General features: G+C 41.4%; 1 protein-coding gene across 8 annotated transcripts in view; it reads left to right on the top strand.

Moving 5' to 3' along the window:
• Positions 1 to 18,297, top strand: part of TCF4 (transcription factor 4) — a 406,052-nt gene that overhangs the window by 371,464 nt on the left and 16,291 nt on the right. The gene's annotated exons all lie outside the window — the stretch shown is intronic.

Raw genomic sequence — 18,297 nt, 5'->3', positions numbered from 1 at the left:
CTGTCAGCTCTCCTGTATGGTGTAGTTTAGAGGATCTGTCAGTTCTTCTGTGTTGTGTAGTATAGAGGATCTGTCAGCTCTCCTGTGTGGTGTGGTGTGGTGTAGTGTAGAGGATGTATCAGCTCTTCTGTGTGGTGTAGTATAGAGGATCTGTCAGCCCTCCTGTGTGGTGTAGTATAGAGGATCTGTCAGCACTCCTGTGTGGTGTAGTATAGAGGAACTGTCAGCTCTCCTGTGTGGTGTAGTATAGAGGATCTGTCAGTTCTCCTGTGTGGTGTAGTATAGAGGAACTGTCAGCTCTCCTGTGTGGTGTAGTATAGAGGATCTGTCAGCTCTCCTGTGTGGTGTAGTATAGCATATATGTCAGCACTACTGTGTGGTGTAGTATACAGGATTTGTCAGCTCTCCTGTGTGGTGTAGTATATAGGACCTGACAGCTCTCCTGTGTTGTATAGTATGGAGGATCTGTCAGTTCTCCTATATGGTGTAGTATAGAGGATCTGTCAGCTCCCCTGTGTAGTGTAATATAGAGGAACTGTAAGCTCTCCTGTGTAGTGTAGTAGAGTAAGGAGGATCTGTCATCTCTCCTGAGTAGTGCAGTGAAGAAATCCTCCCACCACTCCTAACATGTCTGTTATAATAAATAGTTTAGTTCCTAATTAACCACTTAACCCCTACCCGCACCAGGACGTAACTGGCCGTCGTTGCGGGAGGTTACTTCCCGCACGAGGACGTATAGTTACTGAGTTTTTCCCGGTGCACACTGTCGGCGACAGTGTGCATCGGGAACCGGGAGGTGAGCTGTCACCGACAGCTGACACTCCCCTCTTGCTCAGCGAATTAACCCCTTAAATTCGGCGATCGTGTGCAATCGCCGAATTTTGGGGGTTTCTAACATATCGGCAGACCCCGGTCCGAAATTACGGGGTTTGCCGATAGTTACTATGGCAAACGGAAGCCAAACAATGGCTTCCGGGTCTGCCATGGACGGAAGCCCATCAGGACCAACCTTCGGCTGGTCCTGATAGGCTTCCTGTCAGAGTGACAGGAAGTCACTGTGTCGTTCCCGATGGCACACTGTCGGCGACAGTGTGCATCGGGAACTTGGAGATCAGCTGTCCCCGACAGCTGACACTCCAGTGTTGCCGATCAGCGGCTCATCGCCGCTGATTTCGGCAATTAACCCGTTACATGCGGGGCTCGATTGCGATCTCCGCATGTAGCGGGTTTGTAGCGTATCAGCAGCCCCCATGCAATCGTGGGGGCTTCTGATGCTTGTGATGGCACCCGGAGGCCAGACAACGGCCCCCAAGTCTGCCATGTATGTCAGCCTATGAGGATCAGCCTCTGCTGATCCTCGTAGACCAAGGGTATGTTCACACGCTGAGAGGCAGTTACGTGTGAAAAGACAGAGGGTATGTGCACACACACTAACTACGTCCGTAATTGACGGACGTATTTCGGCCGCAAGTCCAGGACCGAACACAGTGCAGGGAGCCGGGCTCCTAGCATCATACTTATGTACGACGCTAGGAGTCCCTGCCTTGCTGCAGGACAACTGTCCCGTACTGTAATCATGATTATACTACGGGACAGTTGTCCTGCAGCAAGGCAGGGACTCCTAGCGTCGTACATAAGTATGATGCTAGGAGCCCGGCTCCTTGCACTGTGTTCGGTCCGGGACTTGCGGCCGAAATACGTCCGTCAATTACGGACGTAATTAGTGTGTGTGCACATACCCAGACTGTTAACAGCTGCCTCGTTTCACACGTAGAAGCTCCTCCTCGTAATTTACGAGGCGTCTGAGACGCTGGTAAACCTTTGAGCCGTGCTTCATTGATTTCAATGAAGAACGGCTCAAATTACGTGGCAAAGAAGTGCCCTGCACTTCTTTGCCGAGGCAGTAAATTTACGGGTCGTCGTTTGACAGCTGTCAAACGACGACTCGTAAATAACAGGTCGTCTGCACAGTACGTCGGCAAACCCATTCAAATGAATGGGCAGATGTTTGCCGACGTATTGCAGCCCTATTTTCAGACGTAAAACGAGGCATAATACGCCTCGTATACGTCTGAAATTTGGCCGTGTGAACATACCCCAACTGTCAGAGTGACTGTGATGTCACACTGACAGTTGGAATACGTTACACTACCTAGGTAGTGTAATGTATTCTAGCAGCGATCAGAGCTGCAGGTCAAAAAAATAAAGTGTTAAAAGTAAAAGAAAAGTTAATAAACAAAAATATAAAGTGTAAAAAGTAAAAAAAAGTTAATAAAAATGTTTTATAAAAGTGTAAAAATAAAAGGTTTTGTTTTCCTATAATAAGTCATTTATTATAGGGAAAAAATTAAAACTTTAAAAAAAAGTACACATATTTGGTATCGCCGTGTTCGTAACGACCCAAACTATGAAACTATAATGTTAATTTTTCCGCACGGTGAACGCCGCAAACAAAATAAACGGAAAACTGTCAGCAACGCTATTTTTTGGTCACCACCCCTCCCAAGATATAGAATAAAAAGTGATCAAAAAGTCGCATTTACCCCAAAATGGTACCAATAAAAACTACAACCCGTCCCGCAAAAAACAAGACCTCCCACAGCTTTTTTGACGAAAAAAAAAAAAGTTACGGCTCAGAATAGTGTGTCTCAGAAAATAAATAATTTTATAGAAACGTAATTTTATTGTGCAAACGCTGCAAAAAAACGATACACATATGGTATCGGCGTAATCGTACCGACCGGCAGAATAAATTAAAACGTAATTTATTGCGCACGGTGAACGCTGTAATAAATAAAGAATTTAAAGCGCCAAAATCGCTGTTTTTGGTCACCTTAGCTCTAAAAAAGATGCTGAGGGGCCAAAATGCTCACTATACACCTATAAAAATACCTTGAGGGGTGTAGATTGCAAAATAGGGTGACTTTTGGCGGGTTTCCACTGTTTTGGTCCCTCTGGGGCGTTGCAAAACGCGACATGGCACTGAAAATCAGTCCAGCAAAATCTGCGCTCCAAAATCCAAAAGGCCCTCGTTCCCTCCTGAGCCCTGCTGTGGGTCCAAACATCAGTTTACGACCAGATATGGGGTATTGCCGTAATCGGGAGAAATTGCTTTACAAATGTTGGGCGGCTTTTTCTCCTTTATTCCTTGTAAAAATGAAAAAATTCTATGTTTCCACAGAAAAATAGGTGATTTTCATCTTCACAGACTAATTCCACTAAATTCTGCAAAAAAACTGTGGTGTCAAAATGCTAAGTATACCCCTAGAAAAATGCCTTGAGGGGTGTAGTTTTCAAAATGGGGTCACTAAATTTCACCTCTACTTTGCCTTAATTCCTGTGAAACGCCTAAAGGGTTAAAATACTTTCTGAATGTGTTTTTGAATACCTTGAGGGGTGCAGTTTTCAAAATGGGGTGATTTATGGGGACTTTCTAATATATAAGGCCCTCAAAGCCACTTCAGAACTGAACTGGTCCGTGAAAAAATGGCCTATTGAAATTTTATTGAAAATATGAGAAATTGCTGCTAAAGTTCTAAGCCTTGTAACATCCTAGAAAAATAAAAGTACATGAAAAAAAATGATGCAAACATAAAGTAGACATATGGGGGATGTTAACTAGTAACTATTTTGTGTGGTATTACTATCTGTTTTACAAGCAAATACATTTAAATTTAGAAAAATGCTAATTTTTGCAAATTGTTGCTAAAATTTGAAGTTTTTCACAAATAAATATTGAATTTATCGACCAAATTTTTTCACTAACCTAAAGTACAATATGTCACGAGAAAACAATCTCAGAATCGCTTGGATAGGTAAAAGCGTTCCGGAGTTATTACCACATAAAGTGACACATGTCAGATTTGAAAAAATCATCTGTGTCCACAAGGCCAAAACAGGCTGTGTCCTAAAGGGGTTAAGGACCCAGGCTGTTTTGGCCTTTAGGTCACAGCCAATTTGTTCAAATCTGACACGTGTTACTTCATGTGGTAATAACTTCGGAATGCTTTTACCTATCCAAGCGATTCTGAGATTGTTTTCACGTGACATGTTGTACTTTATGTTAGTGGAAAAATTTGGTCGATAAATTCTGTATTTTCTTTTTTTAAAAACACCAACATTTTGAGTAAATTTGCAAAAATGTGCATTTTTCTAAATTTAAACGTATCTGCTTGTAAAATAGATAGTAATACCACACAAAATATTAACTAGTTAACATTTCCCATATGTCTACTTTATGTTTGCATAGTTTTTTGAATGTCCTTTTTTTTCTAGGACGTTACAAGGCTTAGAACTTTAGCAGCAATTTCTCATATTTTAAAGAAAACTTCAAAAGGCTATTTTTTCAGGGACCAGTTCAGTTCTCAAGTGGCCTTGAGTGCCTTACATATTAGAAAGTTCCCATAAATCACCCCATTTTTTAAAACTGCACCTGTCAAGGTATTCGAATCAGCATTCACAAAGTGTTGTAACCTTTTAGGCGTTTCACAGGAATCAAAGCAAAGCAAAGTGGAGGTGAAATGTACAAATTAATTTTTTTTTGCCGAAATCCATATCTAATAAAAAAAATTGTACCACAGAAGGTTTTAGCCGAGAAATACAACTCAATATTTCATTGCCCAGATTCTGCAGTTTTTAGAAATATCCCACATGTAGCCCTAGTGCGCTATTGGACTGAAACACCGGCCTCAGAAGCAAAGAAGACCTAGTGGATTTTGGGCCCCCTGTTTTTTTTAGAATATATTTTAGGCACCTTGTCAGGTTTGAAGAGGTCTTGTGTTGCCAAAACAGTGGAAACACCCCAATTTTGGAAACTACACCACTCGAGGAATTTAGCTAGGGGTATAGTTCGCATTTTGACCACACAGGTTTTTCGCTAAATATATTGGAATTAGTCTGTAAAAATGAAAATCTAATATTTACAAGGAATAACAAAGAAAATGCACCCCAGCATTTGTAAAGCAATGTCTCCCGATTACGGCAATACCCCATATGTGGTAATAAACTGCTGATTGGACCCACAGCAGGGCTCAGAAGGGATGGAGCACCATTTGGATTTTGGAGCACAGATTTTGCTGGAATGGTTTCCGTGCCATGTCGCGTTTGCAATGGACTAGAGGGACAAAAACAGTGGAAACACCACAAAAGTCACCACATTTTGCAAACTACACCTCTCAAGGAATTTATCTAGGGGGTATAGTTAGTATTTTGACCACACAGGTTTTTCGCTAAATATATTGGAATTAGGCCCCATGCACACGAACGTAAAAACGCCCGTAATCACGGGCCGTAATTACGGGCCCATAGACTTCTATTGGCCACAGGTACCTACCCGTATGCTTACGGGAAGGTGCCCGGGCCGTTGAAAAATATAGAACATGTCCTATTTCAGGCCGTAATTACGGCACGGGCAGGCCCATAGAAGTCTATGGGGCTCCCGTAATTACGGGTGACTGCGTGTGTGCACCCGTAATTACGGGAGCGTTGCTAGGCGACGTCAGTGTATAGTCACTGTCCAGGGTGCTGAAAGAGTTAAACGATCGGCAGTAACTCTTTCAGCACCAGGGACAGTGGCTACCGATCACAATATAGATAAAGCTGTAAAAAAAAAAAGACGTTCATACTTACCCAGAACTCCCTGCTTCTTCCTCCAGTCCGGCCTCCTGGGATGACGTTTCAGCCCATGTGACCGCTGCAGCCAATCACAGGCCAATCACAGGCTGCAGCGGTCACATGGACTGCGCGTCATCCAGGGAGGTCGTACTGGATGTCAAGAGAGGGACGCGTCACCAAGACAACGGCCGGGTAAGTATGAATTTTAATTTTACTTTTATTACAGAAAAGGCTGTCCCTTCTCTTTATGCTGCACTGATAGAGAGAAGGGCTGCTGATTACTGCAGTGCAATTTTGCAGCGAAAACGTGCCCGTAAATACGGGTGGAATACGGGTTACACCGGACCCTTATTTACGGGCACGGGTTAGTGAATACTGGTGCAATACAGGTCGAATACGTGTGACCAAGGACCCGTATTTACGCCAATATTTACGGGTGGACAAAAATACGGTCGTGTGCATGGGGCCTTAGTCTGTGAAAATGAAAATCTACTTTTTTTCAGAAAAAACAGACATTTTTAATTTTTACAAGGAATAAAGGAAAAAAAAGAAACAACATTTGTAAAGCAATGTCTCCTGATTACAGCAATATCCCATATGTAGTAATAAACTGCTGATTGGACCCATGGCAGTGCTCAGACGGGAAGGAGCGACATTTGGATTTTTGAGCACCGATTTTGATGGATTGGTTTTCAGTGCCATGTCGCATTTGCAATGCACTGCAGGGACCAAAACCGTGGAAACCCACCAAAAGTGACCCCATTTTGGAAAAACCCTCAAGGAATTTTTCAAGGGGTATAGTGAGCATTTACACCCCACGGGTCTTTTGCAGAATTTTTTAGAACTAGGTAGTGAAAATGAATATCCACATTTTTTTCCTCTAAATTGTTTAATTTTCTCATTTTCACAAGGGATAAAGGAGAAAAAAAACAACCATTTTTTATAAAGCAATTTCTCCCGAGTACGGAAATACCCAACATGGGGTCATACATTTTTTCATTAGAAATGAATTAACCCTTTCAGGACTGATCCATTTTTTGCTTTCTTATTTTCACTCCCCATGTTCTTAGAGCCATAACTTTTTTCTTTTTATGTCAGTAGAGTTATGTGAGGGCTTATTTCTTGCGGGAGGAATTGTAGTTTCTATTGACACCATTTAAAGTGAAATAAAAAGTACTGGGAATCTGAAAAAAAATTCTTTGCGGACTGAAATTGGAAAAAAATCTGATTCCATTTTTTGGGGTTTTCGTTTTTACATGCGAATTTTTAATCACTTTTTATTCTCTATTTTGGGAGGGGTGGTGACCAAAAAATAGCGATTCTGGTGTCGTTTTTTAAAATCTTTTTGGGGGTGTTCATCGTGCAGGAAAAATAATATTATAGATTTATAGTTTGGGTCGTTACGAACGCGGTGATCCCAAATATGTGTACTTTTTTAACGTGTTCATTTTTTTCCTATAATAAAAGTTTTATTATAGGGATAAAAAGCAGTTTTTGTTTATGTCACTTATAACTTATTTTAACACTTTTTTGGAAACATTTTTATTACCTTTCGGCCGGATTCACACGAGCGTGTGCGTTTTGCGCACGCAAAAAATGCAGCGTTTTGCGTGCGCAAAATGCACTTAACAGCTCCGTGTGTCAGCCCCGTATGATGCGCGGCTGCATGATTTTCGCGCAGCCGCCATCATTATGACACTCCGTTTGGATGTTTGTAAACAGAAAAGCACATGGTGCTTTTCTGTTTTCATTCATAGTTTTACAGCTGTTGCGCGAATCATGCTCGTCCCATGGAAGTGCTTCCGTGTGGTGCGCGTGATTTTCACGCACCCATTGACTTCGAAATTCGCACAAAGAATGGACATGTCGTGACTTTTTCGCAGCGTACTCAGGCTGCGTAAAAAATCACGCAACTATCTGCATGCCCCCATAGACTAATATAGGTCCGTGCGACGCACGTGAAAATCACGCGCGTTGCACGGACGTATATCCCGTTCTTCTGAATAAGCCCTTCTTTTTACTTTTTTCACTTGTCCCACTAGGGGACATTTAGGCTTGCAGATTTGATTGCTGCTAGAGTACATTACACTACCTACGTAGTGTAATGTATTCTAACTGTCCTTGTGACGTGCCAGTCACACTGACAGGAAGCCTCGGAGGACCGGCCTCTGTCTTCTCCTCCTAGGCTTCCGTACATGGCAACCCGGAGGCTATTGTCTGGCCTCCGATTGGCACAACAAGCATCGGCAGCCCCCACAATCACTTTGTGGGGGCTGCCGATATACTTCAAACTCCTTAAATGCGGCGATCGCAATCAGTCGCCGCATTTAAGGGGTTAATTGCCGAAAGCAGTGGCGATGGTCCGCTGACCTGCAAGACTGTTTTGTCAGCTGTCTGGGACAGCTGGCAGCGCGGTCTTGTCGCTCTGTGTATACACAGAGTGACAGTTTGAAATAGTGACGAAAATGAAAGTCCTGGTGCGGGAACTAATACCCGACCATGACGTTCATTTTCGTCATAGGTCGGGAAAGGGTTAAATAACAATTCTGGAGCATCTTTTCTTAGAACTCTGCATTGTCCCATGCCTCTGTTATTCCTCCTGGAAATGTATGAATAAATTGACAACAGGGTGTTATCATTCCCCTTTTCGAAGGGGCGCGTGTCTACACAGTCTCTCTCTGTCAGCACTGATTGGAGAAAAAAAAAAGCTATTGCAACTCTTCGAATTTTCACGTGACTGAGATATATTATCTCCCCCAATATTTCCGTGATATGCAGAGTAAAAACTCACTTTTTCAGAGAAATGCAACCTATTGGTCCTTTAGGTACCGTACTCAAAAATTCAGCCCACGAAATGGCTACTTCCTCTGAGTTTAAAAGGGTACTTTAATGCCCCCTAAATGTATATTTTTTTATATTGGTGTGATTCTGTTTTTTGGACACTACTCATTTCCCCTTTTTCCATAACGCTATAAAATTGTCTGTCCCCTTGGATTTCTCTTTCTGATTATGTCGTTTCCTCTGCTCAGTTACCCCAACTCCACGTTTTGAGTGGAGTTAAAAAGCTTTTGCACTCTGAACAACCCCTTTTTGTTAGAGGGTTCCCACAACAATTAGCTGATCACAGGAATTCTCACTGCTGGTTTACCCAGCGATCATCTGTGATTTATGAAGGAACCTGGCAGTAAGTGTTCAGTTCTCCAGCAGCGCCACCACAGGTGAAATGCAGCATTACATGGTGACCAATGAAATCAATGGGCTGTCTGTATATTGCACAGATGTGCCGAGTCCTATGTAGTCGCTCTCTGCTCTGGCTAGTGAGGGTCCTAAACAGAGGACCCCTTTATTAGTTTCCTAATAGGATATTTTAAAATGAGCTTTCAGAACTAGGAAAGCTTAAAAACGAGAGCTAGACCTTGAGTTCACGACCAGCTATAGAGTGGCAGTCAATGGGCACATTGGAGCTCACCATTTTCGTAAGTAGTATCCCTAGTCATAAATAATAAGGCATCGGTTTCGAGACCCTGACCCCTATATAGAGCATGGCCCCCTGAATACGTAGGCCCATAATATGGCCGCCTCTTGTATAGTGACAGGTGTTCATGGAGCTGAGTGGACGTCAATCTCAGAGCTGAGGGAGAGTTCATAATCTGGTGTTTAACGTAAAATATATCCCGTATCTGAATGGGAAAAAAAAATCCCTGGATTTCTGTATTAAATAGGAAGGAACAGACCTAGGGGAGGAAATGCAGGCAACAAAGTGGAGGTTTATGTGTTATTTCTTTCATATGGAGCTGACAATCCCTGGCAGCTTCTAACCGAGTGGGAATGAACAAAAAAATATAATTTTGCTGCCCTGGAAGAAAATCTGCTATGGAAGCCGTCCCTTCATATCACATCAGTATCTGCCGCTGCCAAAGAAAACTTCCTCTCAGAAGCCTCCTGTGTGCTTCATGTTGAGTTATGTAGAAATCATAGATTAGCTGAATTTACTTCCATTAAATAAGACACTGGGATTACTGGGAGGAAAATATGGACTGGACTGGGACACGATCGCCGAAAATAGGTAGCATGGCCCCCCCGCTGTGGACTACAGGTTTCAGTATACCACCCTACTTATTAATTATTTCCAGATCGTTCGCCCTACAACCACAGAAACTCCCTAGTAAATATAAATTCTTTAGTTGTCCTCAGCTGGGAAAGCTTTGTGACTACCCATATCTATGTTATTAAAGCATAAATTGCCCCGTAATGCAGCATCAATATTTGATCGGTGCGAGCCACGGCTCTCATCCCCTTCATGCACCGTACATATGGTTGGGGCTGTGCTGGGTGGTGCAACTCAGCCCCATTCTTTTGAATTGTATTAAGCTGTAGTACCAAGGACAGCCACAACAATATATATGGCGCTGTGTCTGGGTAATTAAGGAAAGCTTTTTTATTCAGCTGATCAAAGGGATTCTGGGAGTTGGACCTCCACCGATTAAGAATTCATGGCCTATCCCAAGTCCTGGAAAAAAAAAACCTTGAAGAATGTATCATTGCATTATTTTATATGCTTTTCAGGAGCAACGAAAAGCTGAATAACCAATACAGGGGGTTTCACAGGCGTCAAACTGCCCAGTTATGCTGTAGTATGGGATGTATCACTGAAAAAGGGTGCAGATTTAATTTTCAGGAGTCAGATCTGCTGAGGTATACAGCCACATAGAATGTGTCACTGCATACCTGGGCAGCTTGACTTTTCTGGAAACTTGTCTGTCATCCAGCATTCCCAGATTCCTGAATGGCAGATCTGCCCCATCATGCTGTGCTATGGGAGATGAGGATGTATCACTGCATAATTAGGTTGCAATTGAGGAATCTGGTTAATGTCAGCTGTAATGGCAGCCATATTTGTTGTCACTCAGCTTGAAGATCTATTTAAGAAACAGCTGATTTTTTTTATTTTTTTATTTCATTAGCAAGGCTTCTGTATGTGCATCTACAGTAGGTGGAGAATAAATGGAGATAAGGTTATGCCTCCAGTGAAGTCAGACACCTCAGCATGCTTTAGGAAACCACTGTTCTCATGATAGGTAGGAGTTGAAGAGGTTTTTCACACATATCAGACGTTTAAGAGAATTCCCCTTATAATATTGATTGCATTTACAATTTTTTTGTGTTTTCACACTCCTTTTCCTTAAAAAGTATCTGTCAGCTCTCCTGTGTGGTGTAGTATAGAGGATCTGTCAGCTCTCATGTGTGGTGTAGTATAGAGGATCTGTCAGCTGTCCTGTGTGGTGTAGTATAGAGGATCTGTCAGCTCTCCTGTGTGGTGTAGTATAGAGGAGCTGTCAGCTCTCCTGTGTGGTGTAGTATAGAGAAGCTGTCAGCTCTCCTGTGTGGTGTAGTATAGAGGAGCTGTCAGCTGTCCTGTGTGGTGTAGTATAGAGGATCTGTCAGCTCTCCTGTGTGGTGTAGTATAGAGGATCTGTCATCTCTCCTGTGTGGTGTAGTATAGAGGATCTGTCATCTCTCCTGTGTGGTGTAGTATAGAGGAGCTATCATCTCTTCTGTATGGTGTAGTATAGAGGATCTGTCAGCTCCCCTGTGTGGTGTAATATAGAGGATCTGTCAGCTCTCCTGTGTGGTGTAGTATAGAGGAGCTGTCAGCTCTCCTGTGTGGTGTAGTATAGAGGAGCTGTCAGCTCTCCTGTGTGGTGTAGTATAGAGGATCTATCAGCTCTCCTGTGTGGTGTAGTATAGAGGATCTGTCAGCTCTCCTGTGTGGTGTAGTATAGAGGACCTGTCACCTCTCCTGTGTGGTGTAGTATAGAGGATCTGTCAGCTCTCCTGTCTAGTGTAGTATAGAGGATCTGTCAGTTCTCTTGTGTGGTGTAGTATAGAGGATCTGTCAGCTCTCCTGTGTAGTGTAGTATAGAGGATCTGTCAGTTCTCTTGTGTGGTGTAGTATACAGGAGCTGTCAGCTTTCCTGTGTGCAGTATAGAGGACCAGTCAGCTCTCCTGTGTGATGTAGTATAGAGGATCTGTCAGATCTCCTGTGTGGTGTAGTATAGAGGATCTGTCAGCTCTCCTGTGTGGTGTAGTATAGAGGATCTGTCCGCTCTGTGTGGTGTAGTATAGAGGATCTGTCAGCTCTCCTGTGTGGTGTAGTATAGAGGATCTGTCAGCTGTCCTGTGTGGTGTACTATAGAGGATCTGTCAGCTCCCCTGTGTGGTGTAATATAGAGGATCTGTCAGCTCTCCTGTATGGTGTAGTATAGAGGACCTGTCAGCTCTCCTGTGTGGTGTAGTATAGAGGATCTGTCAGCTCTCCTGTGTGGTGTAGTATAGAGGATCTGTCCGCTCTGTGTGGTGTAGTATAGAGGATCTGTCAGCTCTCCTGTGTGGTGTAGTATAGAGGACATGTCAGTTTTCCTATGTGGTGTAGTATAGAGAATCTGTCAGCTGTTCTGTGTTGTGTAGTGTTGAGGATCTGTCAGCTCTCCTGTGTGGTGTAGTATAGAGAATCTGTCAGCTCTCCTGTGTGGTGTAGTATAGAGGATCTGTCAGCTCTCCTGTGTGGTGTAGTATAGAGGATCTGTCAGCTGTCCTGTGTGGTGTACTATAGAGGATCTGTCAGCTCCCCTGTGTGGTGTAATATAGAGGATCTGTCAGCTCTCCTGTATGGTGTAGTATAGAGGACCTGTCAGCTCTCCTGTGTGGTGTAGTATAGAGGATCTGTCAGCTCTCCTGTGTGGTGTAGTATAGAGGATCTGTCAGCTCTCCTGTGTGGTGTAGTATAGAGGATCTGTCAGCTGTCCTGTGTGGTGTAGTATAGAGGATCTGTCAGCTCTCCTGTGTGGTGTAGTATAGAGGATCTGTCAGCTCTCCTGTGTGGTGTAGTATAGAGGATCTGTCAGCTCCCCTGTGTGGTGTAATATAGAGGATCTGTCAGCTCTCCTGTGTGGTGTAGTATAAAGGACCTGTCAGTTCTCCTGTGTGGTGTAGTATAGAGGATCTGTCAGCTGTCCTGTGTGGTGTAGTATAGAGGATCTGTCAGCTCTCCTGTGTAGTGTAGTATAGAGGATCTGTCAGTACTCTTGTGTGGTGTAGCATACAGGAGCTGTCAGCTTTCCTGTGTGTAGTATAGAGGACCAGTCAGCTCTCCTGTGGGGTGTAGTATAGAGGATCTGTCAGCTCTCCTGTGTGGTGTAGTATAGAGGATCTGTCAGCTCTCCTGTGTGGTATAGTATAGGGGATCTGTCAGCTCTCCTGTGTGGTGTAGTATAGAGGATCTGTCAGCTCTCCTGTGTGGTGCAGTATAGAGGATCTGTCAGCTCTCCTGTGTGGTGTAGTATAGAGGATCTGTCAGCTCTCCTGTGGTGTAGTATAGAGAAGCTGTCAGCTCTCCTGTGTGTTTTAGCAAATGTAGATTGGTGTATGTATTTCCCATCAAATAATTCTGGAGCATCTTTTCTTACAACTCTGTGTTGTGCCGTCCTCCTGTTATTCCTCCTGGAATGAATTGACAACTGGGTATTACCATTCCCCTTATCAATAGGGTGTGTCTTCGGTCTCAGACTGTGTAAGAACGTGACCCACTAAGTTCCTCTTTAACATTGTAGGGTTCAGCAGGTAGGCTGACCTCTGCTGTGTATAAGGTGTCCTGTTATTTTGGTATGTATTACTCTACAGCATGAAATCAGAGGTTGCATTCCTCTGCTGTATATCTTGCTGGATTTAGTGACTGCAGATCAGCCAGGGTGAGATATATACTTTAAACGTGGCACATCCTCCGCTTTCCTCTAAGTATATACTATTGCCTCAATATTTGGGAAAGCTGCTTAACGATCATTTTTTTTCTTTCTTAAGTGTTGAACTTTTTTTTTCCACATTTAATGCCACTTTTAATGTCATTTTTTATTAAATCCCTTCTTTTTTTGCTTTTGATCTTATTTATAGCAAAGCCACTTGACATATGGAAGCTATTATTATATAGGATGGAGATGAAAGGCTTTACTACATAGGGAATAATTTAGACCAACAATACTCTCGTCTAAACCAGCGCTGTTTATCCTGCTAGAACATAGTCAGAGTTTTTTTATTAGTATATTGTACAAACACATTCTTTTATCTGGATATTTGAATAAAATTGTAACCCTATACAGATGTAGCAGAGCTGGTGTTTGAGGCTACCTTATTAATGCAATGTGGTCACAGTTAAAGGGGCATTAGAAAAATAAAGATGGAAAGTACCTGTATCTAACCAGGCTGGTAAAGAGAACAGGGCCAACTCTGTCTGGCCCCCATATGTAAGTCGTGAAGCCCCTGGGCCTCAATTGAAAATCCTTAACAGGGCCCCCCAACTACCATGTGCTATATATAACATCGGTGTCTTCTTTTGTGGCAAAGAGGCATTTGGACCCCCTCAGGCCTCAGGGCCTGGGTGCGATTGCTACCCCTACACCACCTATAGCTTTATCCCTGGTCTCATGGAGCATGCCTTAGTAAAAAAAAAAAATAAGAAGGTGACATATGCCAGACTTTTTTATGGGCAGAGTAAAGGGGAAGGTTTCTGCTGCAGCAAGCTGCCTCCCAGTCGGAGACAATGCAACCTAAGTTCTACCCCTTTGCCAAAATTATTGTTCGATAAACTCTGGCTCTCGGACACATCTCTTTAAATAATTCAATAAGCTTTCTTCTAGATATTATACATAGCAAGATCACAAAAAGTCATGCCAAATTACAAACTCAGTCCAACTACGTCTGACAACTTCAGCCTTCTGCATCTGACAGATTTAGCTTGACTGAATTTGAATCAGCACTGCTACATCTGACATCGCTTTGCTCTAGTACTTTCGTTTCACTCATCTCTGCTACATTTTATAAATTCAGTTTTATTGCATCTGACCCAGCTTACTGTAATACATTTGACACTCCGCTCTCTTCCATCTTACAAATTCAGCTCTGCTATATAGTTGATAAACTCAGCTCTACTTCATTTGACACAGCTTTACTTAGTACAATTGAAAATTTGATGCATCTGACATATTTAGCTTTGCTACAGAACATCTGACAAACTCAGCTCTCCTGCATCTCTGTATCATGTTCAGATGTATCGAAAGGTTAACCCTGTTAATTAGATTAGTCTCCTGTCCATAATACTTTATACCAATGCACAATCCCATTGACATGGAAAAGGGAGATGAATTATCAGTTGTGGGAACTTCTTTAAGGTTTGAGACGTAGACAAAGCAGCAAGATTGAGACCTGATTAGAGCGCTGTCCTTTGTATTGTGGGAGCTCTTTGTGTCTCTGTACTAAGTGCCCATCTGGGAGCTACAGTATACGCAATACGTATATGACCATCGATTGTAAGGAGACACTTCACATCTAAACATCTGAGAAAATTACCTTCCCTCCCGTCAACACAAGAAGGGATATTGGGAAGATAATTGAAAGTTAAATCTAGCACTCTTCACCTGCCGTGTATAATTGTTATTTCATAGGGAGATTATAACCCGGCGACTAGAAATCTGCTTGGTAGTAGGGCAATAATGCGTTTTAAATACAGCAAACATATCTAGGAATCGGAGAAGCATGGAGTATAAAACACACAACAAAATTTTGGCAGACCTTTAAGATACAGTATAAGATAGATAGATAGATAGATAGATATAAGATAGATAGATAGATAGATAGATAGATAGATAGATAGATAGATAGATAGATAGATAGATAGATAGATAGATAGATAGATAGATAGATAGATAGATAGATAGATAGATAGATATGAGATAGATAGATATGAGATAGATAGATATGAGATAGATAGATATGAGATAGATAGATATGAGATAGATAGATGATAGATAGATAAATATGAGATAGATAGATAGATAGATAGATAGATAGATAGATAGATAGATAGATAGATAGATAGATAGATAGATAGATAGATAGATAGATAGATAGATAGATATGAGATAGATAGATATGAGATAGATAGATATGAGATAGATAGATATGAGATAGATAGATATGAGATAGATAGATGATAGATAGATAAATATGAGATAGATAGATAGATAGATAGATAGATAGATAGATAGATAGATAGATAGATAGATAGATAGATAGATAGATAGATAGATAGATAGATAGATAGATAGATAGATAGATAGATATGGGATGGATGTATAGATAGATAGATAGATAGATAGATAGATAGATAGATAGATAGATAGATAGATAGATAGATAGATAGATAGATAGATAGATAGATAGATAGATAGATAGATAGATAGATAGATATGGGATGGATGTATAGATAGATAGATAGATAGATAGATAGATAGATAGATAGATAGATAGATAGATAGATAGATAGATAGATAGATAGATAGATAGATAGATAGATAGATAGATAGATATGGGATGGATGTATAGATAGACAGATAGATAGATAGATAGATAGATAGATATGAGATAGATAGATAGATAGATAGATAGATAGATAGATAGATAGATAGATAGATAGATAGATAGATAGATAGATAGATAGATAGATAGATAGATAGATAGATAGATAGATTAGATAGATATGAGATAGATAGATAGATAGATAGATAGATAGATAGATAGATAGATAGATAGATAGATAGATAGATAGATAGACTTGCAGAGTTACAGTATATGTAAATGTTGATAACTTATAAAGTTGCTGGCGGAATAATAAATTCCCCGTACATGTCTTTTCGGGGAGCACATGTGTAATATTTCATGTATCGTCCTCCTCAGCACCGCTCAATAGAATTGTCAGCTATTTTAGAGATAGAGTTGAATGTGACAAGGAGTGAACCGTGTGATAAGAGAATGGCGCAGTCCAGCAGGGCAGACATTCCGCGGGTGATCTCGCCCTCCTCCGCAGCGCAGACCTTGACTCTCTTTCTTCCTTCTTTGGCTACACTTTTCACTACAAACAAAATGTATTCACAGTTAATTAAAGAAAAAACAAAAAAACCTCCCTCGCTGATTTTATCTCACCAGGTGTTTGGGCAGAAAATAATCTCGTCTATTCCGATTAATTATTTGCAGAACCTACAGAAGAAACTTTGCCTCGTAACTTTTTCCGCTCTCAGCCGCGTCTCGCCGTACCTCTACCTGCAGAATTAACATTAAGTAGATTACATTGTAACGTATACATCAATTAGGTCGCTAATTAATAACGCAGCTTAAGTCAAACATTTGGTGCCGTTGCGTTATCCTTTTTTAATATATTTATTTTTTATATTTTTTGCTTTTTTTTTTGTGTGTAAACCACAGAACCACAGATGGGGGATTAGGATAGAACGAGCTTGGCAGCTGGATACGAAACAAATAATCTTAGAAATCAGTGTGATATAAATCCGAACAACAGAAAAATACTAATTAATCTTTTTTTCTTTCATGTACGATGACTTATACTTCAGCCTCCATCGATAGACACAAAGCGCCCACAAGGGCTACAAAAAATGTAAAAACATTGAAAAAATAAAACAACGGCTGGGCACAGTCACTGGAAGCAGCGTCATGTTGGCATATGTTAATGCCAGGACGAAAGAGAATCACCAAGGACGGCATTTGTGCAAATTCCAAAAATTATTTAAAGGGCCGGCGCACACATGGGTGGTGCCCTCCTGAACAGGTCACTTGACAAAAGACTTTAAAAAAAAAAAAATAATAATAATAATAATAATAATAATAATAATAATAATTCTGTCTGCCAGACCAGGGAATGTTTTTGTCATTTATTTTTGTGCTGGAATAAAGGGTCATTTTTGTACCGTAGCTGCCACTACCGGAGGATTATGGTAAAGATGGCGGTCCTGAGATTTGTTTTTTGTTGCTTTCCCTTGAAACGAAAGCTGAATGCCAAATGGAAAATCCTGCAGGATTTCTGATAGCAATGGGGGAATTGAGAAGCCCACAATTAAGCATATGGGCATTAAGATAATTGTCAGATCTGTTGGCGGACATGATAGAAGACAGATTGGTACGAATCAGTGCGCTCTACTGCAGCACCCAGGGAGACAATTTGACGTTTTACCTGCCTGAGTTACTCTTCCATATTTGTCACTAAATGTGCAGCACCGCAGCGTACCGAGCGTTAAGTGCTGTTTATGTAGCCAGGAATATGTAGCTCAAGAGCTCCCTCTAGTGTATCACTGCAGTAACAACAATATCAAGGTTTTCTGCCTAAATCTATTTTCTAGAATATGATAGATTCCTCCAGTTTCATGTCGATACATCGTAATTATTATTATATAATGAAACAGTCGCCAGCTTTCTAAAATACTTGGTGTTTCAATTCTTTACCATTTTCAAGATCTCTGCTTGTTGTCACATTGGCACATGAACACATTCTTATTTACAATCAGAGGCTGAAAACCCATAAATATCTAATACTTAATCTAAACAATCCTCTGTGAGATAAACAGCTTGGACTCCAGACTGATAATGTTTTATCTGCACTGATACATTGTAACAAATCAGGACAGGAAAGATTTAGGATGCTGTTGTGTTTAGCTCACAGGGGATTGTTTAAACATGTGGCAGACATTAGGGGGTCACTGTGCAATTACAGTGTATGGGCCACTGTCTACAGAATAGCTTAATAAGGAGTACCCCCCCCCCATATTTCTCAAAAACAAAATTAA

The sequence above is a fragment of the Rhinoderma darwinii genome, chromosome 1, assembly GCF_050947455.1.
Source record: "Rhinoderma darwinii isolate aRhiDar2 chromosome 1, aRhiDar2.hap1, whole genome shotgun sequence".
NCBI lineage: Eukaryota > Metazoa > Chordata > Amphibia > Anura > Rhinodermatidae > Rhinoderma > Rhinoderma darwinii.
Note: the sequence above shows the minus strand (reverse complement) of the source record. Positions and strands in the feature narration are given on the sequence as shown.